This window comes from Prionailurus viverrinus, chromosome B4, assembly GCF_022837055.1.
Source record: "Prionailurus viverrinus isolate Anna chromosome B4, UM_Priviv_1.0, whole genome shotgun sequence".
NCBI classification, from domain to species: domain Eukaryota; kingdom Metazoa; phylum Chordata; class Mammalia; order Carnivora; family Felidae; genus Prionailurus; species Prionailurus viverrinus.
This window is the reverse complement of record NC_062567.1, coordinates 15,211,567-15,225,912: the sequence shown is the minus strand read 5'-3', so window position 1 is coordinate 15,225,912 and position 14,346 is coordinate 15,211,567. Positions and strand designations below refer to the sequence as shown.

At 35.3% G+C, this 14,346-nt stretch overlaps 1 protein-coding gene and 1 non-coding gene across 2 annotated transcripts in view; both read right to left on the bottom strand.

The window, feature by feature from the left end:
- The window catches only part of MALRD1 (MAM and LDL receptor class A domain containing 1), a 779,242-nt gene that overhangs the window by 202,932 nt on the left and 561,964 nt on the right, over nucleotides 1–14,346 (bottom strand). The window lies entirely within an intron of this gene.
- On the bottom strand, nucleotides 1,754–1,857 carry LOC125171400 (U6 spliceosomal RNA). Its single transcript, XR_007154316.1, has one exon. It is a non-coding gene; the product is annotated as a U6 spliceosomal RNA (small nuclear RNA).

Here is a 14,346-nt window from a genome sequence, read left to right as displayed (position 1 = left end):
ATCTATTTCTGAGCTCTCTGTTCCATATCTTTTATCTATTTGTCTATCATTTTGCTAATATAACGCTGTCTTGATTACTATAGCCTATGGTAAGTCTTGAAATAAGGTATTATAACTCCTCCAACTTTGTTTTTATACTCCAATAGTGTGTTGGTTTTTTTTGGGTCTTTTGTCTCTCCATGTAAACTTTAAAGTAAGTTTATTGATATTCACAAAATTGTGTGCTAGAGTTTTGATTGGAATTACATTATACGTATACATCAAATCAGGAAGAATTGATATCTTCAAAATATCCATTCTTCCTATCCATGAACATGGAATGTATTCCTATTTATTTAGATATTCTTGGTGAGTGAAACCATATGGTATTTGTCTTTCTTTGATTGACTTACTTTGCTTAGCATAATATAATCTAGCTCCATCCATGTCATTGAAAATGGCAAGATTTCATTCTTTTTGATGGCTGAGTAATATCCCATTCTGTGTGTGTATGTGTGTGTGTGTGTGTACACACATACCACATATTCCTTATCCATTCATGAATTGATGGACGTCTGGGCTCTCTCCATAGTTTGGTTATTGTTGATATTGCTGCTGCTGTAAACACTGGGGTGCGGGTACCCCTTTGAATCTGTATTTTGTATCCCCTGGGCAATACCTAATAGTGCAATTGCTGGATCATAGCATAGTTCTATTTTAGTTTTTTGAGGAACCTCCCTACCTCCAGAATGGTTGCACCAGTTTTCATTCCCACCAACAGTGCAAGAGGGTTCCCCTTCCTCCACATCCTGGCCAAAACCTATTGTTTCTTGTGTTCTTAATTTTAGCCAATCTGACAGGTGTGTGGTGATATCTCATTGTGGTTTTGGTTTGTATTTCCCTGATGATGAGTTATGTTGAGCGTGTTTTCATGTGCCTCTTAGCCATCTGGATGTCTTCTTTAGAAAAATGTCTGTTCATATCTTCTGCACATTTCTTAACTGGGTTGTTTATTTTTTGGTTGTTGAGTTTGATAAGTTCTTTATAGATTTTGGATACTAATCATTTATTAGATATGTCATTTGCAAATATCTTCTCCCATTCCATAGGCTGCCTTTTAGTTTTGTTGATTGTTTCCTTTGCTGTGCAGAAGCTTTTTATCTTGATGAAGTCTCAGTTCATTTTTTGCTTTTGTTTCCTCTGAATTCGGTGTCATGTCTAGTAAGAAGTTGCTGCAGCTGAGGTCAAAGAGGTTGTTGCCTGTGTTCTCCTCTAGGATTTTGATTGTTTTCTGTCTCACTTTTAGGTCTTTCATCCATTTTGAATTTATTTTTGCATATGGTGTAAGAAAGCGGTCCAGTTTCATTCTTCTGCATGTTGCCATCCAGTATTCCCAACACCAATGGCTGAAGAGAGTGTCTCTTTTCCATTGGATATTCTTTTCTGCTTTGCTGAAAATGAGTTGACCATATAGTTGTAGGTTCATTTCTGGACTTTCTATTCTGTTCCATTGATCTATGTGTCTGTTTTTGTGCCAGTACCATACTGCCTTGCTGACTACACAATTGAAATATATTTAAAATGTACATGATGATTTGATACACATACACACTGTGAAAGGATTCTGACAACTGAGTTAATTCACACATCCATCCATCACTAAACATATTTATTGTGTGTGTGTGTGTGTGTGTGTGTGTTTGTGAATACTTAAGATATACTCTCGTAGCAAATTTCAAATATATAATATGGTATTATCAATGATAGTCACCATAAAAATATGGAATATATATATACATGAATTCATGTGTCATCTTTATGTAGGGACCATGCTAATCTTCTCCGTTTCATTTAAATTTTACTCTGCTGCAGAAGCAAGCACTGAAGATATTCTTTATCAAGTTAGGTGCGTTCACCTTAATTCTTAGTTTATTGAGGTATTTTATCACAAATGAATGTTGGATTTGGTCAAATGCTTTTTTCTGCATTTATTGATATGACCATTACATTTTTCTGCTTTACTCTGTTGATGTAAAGGATTAAACTAATTGCATTTCAAATATTAAACCAGGCTGACATACTTAGAATAATTCCCACTTGGTTGTGCTGCATATATATATTTGTTTTCATTAGATTTGATTTGCTAATATTTTGTGGAGAATTTTTGCATCTGTGTTAATGAGAGATATTGATTTTTAGTTCTCCTTTCTTGTAAGGACTTTGTTTTTGATGTGAAATGCCAGTCTCATAGAATAAGGTCAGAAATGTTCCCTTTGTTTGTATTTTCCGGAATATATATAGGTGGTATAATTTCTTCTTCAAATGTTTGGGAGAATTCACCAGTGAATCCATTTAAGTCTAGTACTTTCTGATTTGGAAGATTTTTAATTATGTATGTAATTTTTTATTAGATACAGGCTTGTATCAGATTATCTATTTCTCATGTGAATTTGGTAGATTGCGTCTTTGAAGGAATTTATCTACTTAGATTATCAGATTTGTGGGCATACAGTTGTACATAATATTTCTCTATTATCCTTTTAGTGCCCATGGGTAGGTAATGATGGTTTACCTTTTATTTCTGATAATTACAAATTTTTTTTAATTTATTTTTAGTTTGTATGGCAAGAAGCTCTTCAATTTTATTAATCTTTTCAAATAACTAGCTTTTGGCTTTGATTTTCTCTATGATTTTATGTTATTTTATTTTATTTTAAAGTTCAAGATTTAATTTAAATTCTAGTTAGTTAACATATAGTGCAATATTAGTTTCAGGAGTAGGATTTAGTGATTCATCACTTACATATAACACCAAGTGCTCATCACAAGTGCCCTCCTTAATACTCATCACCCATTTAATCTATCCTCTCACTCACCTCCACACCTGTACCCCTCAGTTTGTTCTCTATAGTTAGCAATCTATTCTATGGTTTGCCTCTCTCTCTTTTTCCCCCTGTGCTCATCTCTTTCATTTCTTAAATTCCACTTGGGTGAATCATATGATATTTGTCTTTCTCTGAGTTATTTTGCTTAGCATAATACACTCTAGCTCCATCCACATCATTGCAAATGGCAAGATTTCATTCTTTCATGGCTGAGTAATATTGTTATATATATATAAATGTATGTATATACACACACACTTCTTTATCCATTCAACAGTTGATGCACATTTGAGCTCCTTCCATATTTGACTACTGTTCATAATTCTGCTATAAACATCACGGTGCATGTGCCCCTTCGAATCAATATTTTTGTTCCTTTGGATAAATACCTAGTAGTACAATTGCTGGATCATAGGGTAGTTCTATTTGTAACTGAGGAACCTCCATACTGTTTTCCAGAGTGGCAGCACCAGTTTGCATGTCCACCAACAGTTTAAGAGGGTTCCCCTTTCTCCACATCCTTGCAAAACAACTGTTGTTTCCTGTGCTGTTAATTCTAGTCAATCTGACAGGTATGAGGTGGTATCACATTGTAATTTTGATTTGTATTTCCCTATTAATGAGTGATGTGGAGCATTTTTTATGTGTCTGCTAGCCATCTGGATGTCTTCTTTGGAAAAATGTCTATTCATATCTTCTGCTCATTTCTTAACTGGATTATTTTGTGATTTCCTGATTTCAGCTTTATTAATTTCTACTTTAATTTTTACTACTTCTTTTCTTCTGCTTACTTTGGATTTAAATTACTCTTATTTTCCTAGTTTCCTAAGTACAGATTATTGATTTTTATATCTTTCTTCTAATATATGCATTCAATGCTAAAAATTTCCCTCTATACACCACTTTCACTGTGTCCCACACATTTGTATAAGTTGTATTTGCTTTTTTATTTAATTCAAAATATTTCAAAATTTCTCTTGAGATGTTTTTCTTTGACTCATGTTATTTAGAAGTCTACTTGTTTATTCTTCAAGTATCATGGAATTTTCCAGTTATATTTCTGTTATTGATTTCTACCTTAATTCCAGTGTGGTCTGAGAGCACACGTTTAGGATTTAAGTTTGTTAAGTGTGTTTTATGGCCCAAATGTGGTCTATCTTGGTGAATGTTTCATGTGAACTTGAGTAGAATGTATATTCTGCTATTGTTGGATGAAGTATTCTATAGATGCAAAAATATCTGGTTGATTGATGGTGTGGTTCAGTTTAACAAGTCCTTACTGATTTCTGCTTGGTAGCCCATTTACTGACAGAGGGATGTTGAAGTCTCCATCTATAATAGTGGAGTCATCTATTTCTCCTTGCAGTGCTATTAGGGTTTTTTGTGTGTGTTTTGAAGGTCTGATGTCACGTGCTTACACCATGAAGGGTGTTTTGTCTTCTTAGAGTAATGACCTTTTTATCATTTTGTAATCCCCACCTTTATCCCTGATAATTCTCCTTCCTCTGAAGTCTTCTTTGTCTGAAATTAATGTGGCCACTGCTACTTTCTCTTTATTAATGTTGACATACTACACCTTTTTCCATTCTTTCATTTTTCCCCCATTCTTCACCTTTAATTTACCTATGTATTTATACTGCAAGTGGATTTCCTACTGATGATATGTGGTTCTTTAGTTTTGTTTTGGCTTCATCTTCTCTGTCTCAGTCTTTTAACTGGTGAATATAGATCAGCAACATTTAAGCTGATTATTGAGATAGTTGGAATTAACATTTACCTTATTTGTTTATTATTTGCGAATCACTGCTATTGTTCTTTTGTTGTTGTTCACTCTTTTTTGGTCTTCTCTGAATTTAATTGAGCATATGATTTCATTTTTTATCATCTCTTATTCCTACCAATTGTTTATAACCTTTTTAAACTTTTTCTAGTAGTTGAGAGTGAGTTTGCAATATACATTACAATTAACCCAAGTTCTCTTTAAAATATCACTATGCCACTTCATGAACAGTACAAGAAACAACAGAATTTCCCAGTAATCTCTCCCATCTCTTAAACATTATTGGGTATTTCTTCCCTGAGGTCAGTTAGGTGCTGGTAAAATAGCTTCTCTTGAAGGTAGATTTTGTTATGAAGTACAGAATGCTCTGGGAAATTTTCAGAATGGCTATTTTTCCCCTCAACTTTCTGAAAGTAGAAAGGACTTTCCTCTTATCCTCACTGTGAGAAACTAACAAGACGCCTGAAGTCAAAACTGAGAAAAGTGTGGGGGCTCCCTAACACTGAATCCCCCTGGACTATCTCTCCAACTTATCCACATTGAGACTGCAGCAATCCATTGGTTACAGTTTAGGATTTCTTGCCCCATACTGACTCCTGTAGAGGTTTCAGTTCATGGGTGTCTCCTCCAGTAAGTTGTGATTTTCTGTTTCCACCTTCTCATCTCCAAGCTGGGGATTGTGGTTTGCCTTGAGACCTCAATTTTCTAATAAATCTAAAAAAAGTTGTTGATTTTAGTTCATTCAGCTTTTTTATTATTTTTTTCTTATTAGGAAGAAGGGAATAATGACTTCCAAACTCCTTAAATGCCAGACTGGACACTGGAAGAAACTTGCATCTATTTTTTTTTAAGTTCCTTACTGAAAATATTTGCTTCACTTAGAACGCTTCATAAAGTCTGGAAAAATAAAAAAAATCAAGAAAAATAACCAAGGAACATGACATGTGAATTATTGCTGCAAGATTTTCCTCAATATAAAATAGTGGTGGAAACAAGTTGAAAATTTTCCTGGCTTACATGAGTGAACTGTTTTCTATCCTCACTGTTTTATGAAACACATGTACTAACAAATATTGGATTAGGAAAATTGCACACAATTTTTAGTGCAGCCACAGAAAGGTATTCTTTGCTATTTCTTTCCAAAGATGTCATATGTTTGTTTTCTTATTTGGAAAATGAAAACATACACATGGCATCCACAGTCTAGATACACCTAGACTCCGTCTGTCAAATCTACTAAAAACTATGGCTTATTCATTAAGAACATCCATTCTTTAAATCTATGCTATCTTTGATTAAATAAGAACATCTAAATGTTCCCTCATTTTATTGCCTTTTACACCCTTAAGGATTCCCAATGCATCTGGAATACAATATCAGACAAATTTTACAACATTATCCTGAATAAGGATAATACAGAATAGCCCAACTAGCTCAATTATAACTTTACTTATATACTTAAAGCATATCATGGAATCTACTCATCCTATTTTGGGTATGAAGAAATAGCCCTGACCTAATTCCAAATAAGGCAAATTACCTTTAAGTATGTTTGTATAAAACTGCATTTCATAGCTCAGCTCTTAATTAGTATGACATACATAATGAGAACTAATATACTTCTATCTCAAAAGCAAATCATGTATAACTCGGACTTTAAATATATATCTTTCCATGCTTTACTGCTAACCTGATGTTGAAAATCAAATAGAGCAATGGAAAAAGAAATGATTGTGTTCATGGGCACAAATTTAATCTGTTTTAAAAATTAGGAATTCTGGTTTAAAACCTTGTATTATAGTAAATTTCTTCCTTTAATTGCATAAATGCATTAACCTTTCACTAACTCAGATGTCTCTTTTGAATAATTTTAATCATGTGATATTTATTTTTAAAAGGTAGGTTTTACGTTTGCATGGCAACCCGAATGCAGTCTACCCAAATTCTCCATCCTTTGTCACTGCCTATGGGCTCCTCATGTAACTCTGGTCACAGCATTCTCAGGGTCTCAGTAATTTTTTCATGGCACCCCAGGTGGGAAGCAATATTTTGGTTTTGTTTATTAAGTAAGTAAGTCCAAACTACTTAATACTTGTTAATATTCTAACAACACTGCAGGCATTTGAAAGACTAATACACACAGATTGAAAAAAAAAATCATTCCTAAATAACTACAATCACTTGCCCCTGGAGAGTGTACTTATTAGGCATAGCCTGAACTCTCAAACCTTGAAATCAAAGTGAACATCACCACCTTTATTTCCTATCTCACTCTTATTTTCCCAAGTACTTACTTTTATCATAGTAACTACTGAAAACCAGTTTGGTAAAGATATGACGCCATTGAAAGGAATGTAGAACAATGTAATGTTTGCATTTAGGGCTGTATCATACATACGTACTTAATGTAAAAAAAAAAGTAAATTCACTGGGGATGATAATAATCCATCCATTCACTGCAGTATATTTATTTCAGCACAAGACAAACAGTGTTATGTAAGACTCAGCATCAAAGGCAGCAATTCCGATTATTAGTTAGGGGACTCTGGGTGAGTTTTCAAAGTCTACTCCACCTAGCCTCGTCTAATTTGCATATTCAATTTGGTCTAATAAAATCCTGCAGTCAAACACAAAAATTACCAAAGTTAGTTCCTGGCTGATGTATTAATGCATGCAAATGTGAACATTTATCCATCTTAAAATTTAAGAACACAAAACTATGCCTGGCAATTTAGAAGCAACCATTGCAAATATAGTCATTGTGGATTTTTAATTCTAGAACTCTAGCATATCCAAGCTTGGTTTTGTAAGGGGAATGGATGTGTTGCAATGCCGTATTTTTTCTTCAGAATCATAAAGGTGAAAAGTTGCTTAGCCTCTTGAAATTATTAATAGAAATATATGAATTATCCAGGAATTATGTACTGTATCACAAAGTTATAAAAGCTTACATTGAATTATATTTTCAGAAATAGACTCATTTTTTATCTAGCACACTCAGACTAGACCCACTTTCAAACATTTATAAACTTTCAGTTGCTCCATTGAGAGCCACCTATTTATATATGTAGCAAAATCCTTGGGGAAGGTCAATCTAGCTTCCCACACAAAGTTCCGAATTTGTTAAAGCAGATAATAAAGCTTAAAAGTCTCAACTGCCACAACATATTTAGGATTTAATGGTAAATCATTGAACCACTTGACTTTATCTATATGTGACTCTGGAATGATCAACCACCTTCGTTTCCTATACTACATTTATTTTCCCCAATGCTTACTTTTCCCAACATTCATGAACTACACTTCTATGGAAGCAGAATTTTTTGATTGTTGGTTTGAGACAGTTTTACAGCTTTCTGCTGGCCATTTTAAAAGTTACTTAATTCTGGCATATTGTATCAGAAAGTGTTCACTTAGGTTTGTAAAACTGGAGTTAAATACTGCCAGATGTAGTACTCTGGAATGTGGGCATTTATTATCCATGTCTGAATGTTACCTCTCTCTACACTCAGCCTCCTGACATTTTCTTTACATTTCAGTGTAATATTTCAATTTTGCTTGTACAGGTTTTAGGATTACAAGTTCTTAAGATTCCTAGTGTACAGATTTTATATGTCAGATCTTAATTAGTTAAAATCAGGCACTGGATGGAAGTTTCTCATTAATATGCAATTTTTACCTTAAAAACTCTAAAGAATTACACACATTTTAAAAAACTGGGGCCCCTTAGTGTGAAATAGTGTAAATTCAGCATCACTTTGTTCGGAATACCATTGTTATTTGACGTTAGAGTGCCAAAATAAATATATTCGCCACCTTCAGAATCTATCAGTGTGCTTCATGGCCATTCTTTCTCACTTTGGGGTTGGCATGGAGTAAAGACTCCAATTTGCCTTTTAGATGTTATTAGCTACAATCTTGAGTCTTTGAAAATGTTTCATCAGGTTATTATGTCATAAGGTAATAAATTTGACATTTCTTTTATAAAAAGACAGTTAATACCATATTTTTTTCAGCTCCAGTGCCCTCAGAAGAATCATACTCACTTGTACTAGGGTCACATCATAAAAGACAATTTCCCACTTCAAGTGATCTGAATTCACTTCCAGCTTTAAATTGTAGGCAATTTTAGTCTTTTTTTTTCTTGCTCATGAAATAAAGCTGCCTAATGGTTTTTTAAAATGTGATGCAGTATGCCTCTCTTTCAAAACAGCAAATGCTCCCTTGTTCAGAGTTAGACTTACTTAGCTTGATTCCATATCCTATATAATTTCTGCCTGTCCCTCAATCTACAACAGAGGGGATACAATGATTATCTGTTGAAATGCCCTCAATCTCTTTTCGTCTGCAAGTTTTAAAGGCTATGAAATGTAAACATGCTCAGAGAGAGAACAAAATTTCCTTGAAGTTGTCAAAATGGCAACCACAGATACTGTGACTCTAGAGTCAAATGAATTTTTTTCGTGGTATTTGATGAAAATGTCTTTCAATATATCATTTCGATTTGCTTTTTGAAAAGCTGTATAATGAATAGATTTGGCATTTCTTTATTTCTACCTTTTCTAACAGTTTATTTTTCAGGCATCACTCTCTGTTGAGAGTAATTATCACCTATTTAAAAAAAAATACTTTTCACAGGGATGTAGCATTTTAATACCATTCACCAAATTTTGGTTCTATAAACTGTCCCCTCTCAAGTAATCACTGATCTGATATAAAAATGAAGCTTATAGTTGAGACACGCCAAAATGGGATATATCCGTCTTATGGTGAAAGCTTTTAATTTGCTCAGCAGCAAGAATACCTCAATCACATGAAGGTGCTATATGAATCGAATTAGTTGGCACTTCCTATAAGTCGAGGTAGAGACAAAGGATTCTGAATCTCTTAATGTTCATAATGAAAGAACCCTGAAGAACCTCTTTATATATCATGGTCTTGTCAAGATGCCTTTAGAAACGTGCATTTGCTTAATAGCATTTATGTAACTTGATTTTATTTGCCAAATTGAGATTAAAAAGAAAACTTGTTTCCTAGTCATGTAGAAAGGCAGAATTAATAAAGCATAATATAATCCCTTTAGGTAATTGAGAAATGGTATGAGTTTTGCCATTTTTCGATTTCAGAGCCATTTTACCCGAAAGAGCATGAAAAGCATATGAGAACAGAGGAAGATTTATTTTCATTGAAACAGAAAACAGTATTGTCTGTTATTTTAATGAATATGTAATGAGCAGAAACTGTAGGCGGTGTTGTCCAATGGTTAAGCTTGCAGGCACTTTAGCTGAAGGTTTCCATTCAAATCCTGACTACACCGCTTATTAGGTATGTGACCTTGGGCAACCTATGTAAATTCTCTCAGACTGAGAAGCAAAAAGAGATTATTATAGTAAGTAGATACTTGACCTCATGGGGTTTATATGTGATACACTACATGTAAAGTGCTTAGGCCAAAGGTGCAAATTAGTGCTACTCTCCTGGGAAATTCAGAAAATGGCTATAAAGATGATTCTAGTAGTACAAGAAAGATAACCCATCCCAAGTTATTGATTGGATAACTACTACAGAGAAGGCACCAAGTCCTGTATTTGGATGTTAAGGATATGGACAAGTTATAGCTGGGAAAATATGAAACACACCCGAAAGAATCTAACAACAACAAAAAAGCTAGCAGCAGGTAGTATTCAGAAGACAAATTCTGGGTCAGACTATCTGGGTTCAAATCCAAACTCTGATACTTGCAAGCCTTGTGACTTTGGGAAAATCACTGAATTCCCACTATGTCTCATATTCATCATCTATCAGGTAGGATGATGATGATGATAATAATAATAATTATTATAATTATAATTATAATAATAATAAAACAGCTCACTGGGTTTATTGTGAGCCTATAATACTAAATGTTGATGTAGGTTGTAAATGCCATGTAGTTCAACTGGTAAAAGATGGCTTAAGTTGGGAGACTCAGAATAGACTTTACAGAAGACATGTCATTTTATTAACATGTTAAAGAATATAATGGAGATAGATTATAATAGGCAAAGAAAACAGTTTAGAGTGGCAAAAGTTCATTCTTAAAAAAAAATGAGTAAGAGGATACTTCTGGTTTCCACTGTAGCATGTGAGAAGCTTAGGAAGCACAGTCTCATCTTCACAACAACAAAAAAGCCAGACAAAATAAAAATTAAAAACTCTTCTTAGATCTAGCAGAGAATTAGAGTCGACATCACAGGGAAAACCACTGGAGACAGAAAGGCAGATACAGAGAATCAGAATTTAGTGCAGCAAAACCACAGGAGCAGGAACCACTAATGGAGCCAGCCAGCCCTGGGTGAGGGAAACTTAACCTGTAATTAAGAAATTGCTGGAGGCTTATTGTGGAAAAGCTTGAGAGATAAGAACTCCCTGGGGATGAGTCTAAAGGGCATCTCCAAAGTGTTATCTCCAGAAGCCCTACCAAATTCCCACAGTGAAGACTGTAAAAATCCCCTCTGTTTCCTTCCCGTGGGGAGGGGAAAAGAAGCCATTTTGACATGTGTCTATTTTTCTTAAAATGGTCTGCGGAGCACCTGGGTGGCTCAGTTGGTTCAGTGTCTGACTTCAGGTCATGATCTCATGGCTCATGAGTTCAAGCCCCGCATCAGGCTGACAGCTCAGAGCCTGGAGCCTGCTTCAGATTCTGTGTCTCCCCCTCTCTCTGCCCCTCCTCCATTTTCTCTCTCCCTCAAGAATAAACATTAAAAAAAATATTTTTTTTTTAAATAAAAAAAAAGGTCTAGACTTCCTATCTTACCTAAGAGGGCGGGAGAACTGGGAAGCACTTGTGAAGGTCCCAATGAGAGAGCACAAGCTCACTGGAAGACTGAAAGAACATAGAATCCTGAAAGGCTTCCATTCCGATGACCTTTCCACTCACGGCCTCTAGTCTTTACCACCGCGTCGATAGGATCCTATATATTAGCAGGGGGCTGCAATGGAAATAACTCCATCTCTCAGGCCTTATTTTTTATTTTAATTAAGTTTATTTATTTATTTTGAGAAAGAGAGCAAGTGGTGTAGGAGCAGAAAGAGAGACGGGAGAGAGAGAATTCCAAGCAGGCTCTGCACTGTCAGCACAGAGCCCAATGCAGGGCTCAAACCCACAAACCCTGAGGTCATGACCTGAGCTGAAATCAAGAGTCCACCGGCTGCTTAACTTACTGAGCCATGCTGGCACCCCCCTCTAGCCTTATTTAAGAAGAAGTTGCTAGGGAGGGGCACCTGGGTGGCTCAGTTGTTTGAGTATCTATCTGACTCTTGATTTTGGCTTAGGTCAAAATCCCAGGATTATAAGATCCTGTGTTGGGCTCCACACTGAGCATGGAGCCTGCTTAAGACTCTCTCTCTCTTGGGGTCCCTGGGTGGCTCAGTCGGTTAAGCATCCAACTTAGGCTCAGGTCATGATCTTACAGTTCATGAGTTAGATCCCTGGGTTGGGCTCTGTGCTGACAGCTCAGAGCCTGGAACCTGCTTCAGATTCTCTGTCTCCCTATCTCTCTGCCCCTCCCCCCCAAAAAAAAAAACATAAAAAAATTAAAAAAAGAAGATTCTCTCTCCCTCTGCCTCCCCCCAGTGCTTGTGCACGCACACACACACACTCTCTCTCTAAAATAAAGAAAAGAAAATAAAAAGAAATAGAAGTTGCTAGGGAAACCAAAACACAAGGGAGATGCCAAAGGAACCAGGATGTCAGAGGACGTTATACTTTCTGACTTCTGCAGTAATAGTGTAAACAGAATATAGTAAACATGACCTTACTTCCTTAAACAGAAAAGTTCACAAAGTAGGCCTGTTTACCTTAGTTCCTTTTACCTGGCACATTGCATCCACTATCAACCACAAATTACAAGTCACGCTAAAACAATGATATGACCGAAAACTGACATTTATAACACCCAGAACACATCTGAGGAACAAGAACACAGAGTTTGTGGGAGAATACAAATCAGAAATTCAACTTGGGGAAGAACTTGGAAAGCCCTTAATGATGCCCTAAAAGTCAATGAAGGGCTTCTGATCATTTGCAGGATCAGGAGTCACCATTCAAGAGTATTAATTCTGCATCTGTGTGAAGAGTGGCCTGGTTTAGGAGAGTATTTGCATTGGAGATGAGTTTCATTGACATTTGCAATAGCCCAAGAGTGACTTAAGATGATAGAAGTGAAAATGCAGAGAAGTAAAAACACGTAAATTGAGAATAAAGAGCTGAGTGAACGTGAAAATGAGGAAGAATTGTGTTAAACAATAACAATGTCAATCACAGATATATTAGGAGCAGGAGGAGGCGATTCTTTCTTAAAGGAAGGTAAGTTTGAGTTTGGATATGGGACTTGGAGACGTCGGAAATTATCCAGCTGACAACTGAAAATGTGAGAGCCGAACATGGAAATAGAGACTAGAGGCAGGCAGAAATTTGCAAATTTTGAGCATGGAAAGAATAAAAACTCTGAGCCAGCAAAAAGTATAGGAAGAGGTATAAAGAGTAAAAGTCAGAATACGGAGTTAGACTCACATTTAGGTTTTGGAAGGAAGAAGAGAAAGCATCAAAGACATACGTAACATTAGGAAATACACATCACAGTCCACTGCAGGTGGAAACTTCAAGAAGGTGTGCTTTATCAGTAATATAAAGTGCAACATGAGAAGAATCAGGTCAGTATGGTTATAAAATCATGAAGTCTTCAAAGACGCTAGGACATAAGCTCCATGAGACCTGGGACTATATTTGGGAAACACACCTCACTACAGTGTTCAGATCAGTGATCAAGAGGGGGTGGCCAATAATTATTTGCTGAGAAAATAATTTTTGTAGAAAACAGATTTTAGGGAACCAAAGATGTAAGTTGGTATAGAATATAAATAAATGTGTGGGGAAAGGCAATTTGAGATATGAGAAAAAAAAAACAATAGTACTTTAAAGTGAAGTTAAGAGATTAGTTTTTTTGGTTTTTTTTTTTTTCAAGGTAAGAGAACTGTGATGCTTGAAAGCAAAAAGTATGATATGGTAATAGAGAGGCAGTTTGAGAACACTTAGAAAAAAAGGAGTTAATACAAAGAGAAAAGTTTTTGAGAAGATAGAAATGAATAAGTTTAATGGTTCATTATTTTACTGAGAAATAAAGTCTATAAATAAATATGAATTTGGTAAATTCCTTTTAGAGAAACTATAATGCCCAGATACTTATAAAACAATGAAATAATGAACCTGAAAATTATGGAACAAGGTAGTATCATATTTGAGCAATAATGCCAAAACCATTATTTTTGGACGTGGAAATTGCTGATATCATAAGAAGACTGTGTCACTGTTTAATGGATGTACTCTGTTAATATACATAATGAAATATTCTGAAGATAATATATTGGACTAAATTATTATAATTACACCACTTTGCTTTATAAGCAGCTTCCTCTTAAAGGAGCTTGGAAGCTGAATAGATCATCTTTGCAGGTCTTAGCTGGCAGAGTGTGAATTCATAAACAAGAGATTGCCCATCTTCAAAGATATCCAGAGACGTGTACTTTCCAGTATTTCTTTAGTCGAGGCTAGTGTTTTAGTCACTTTGTATACAAGAAAGTCTTCCCTATGTGTGTGTACTACAGAACAGGGCTGTCCAATAGAAACATACTGTGAGCCATATACGGAGTCTTAGAATTTTT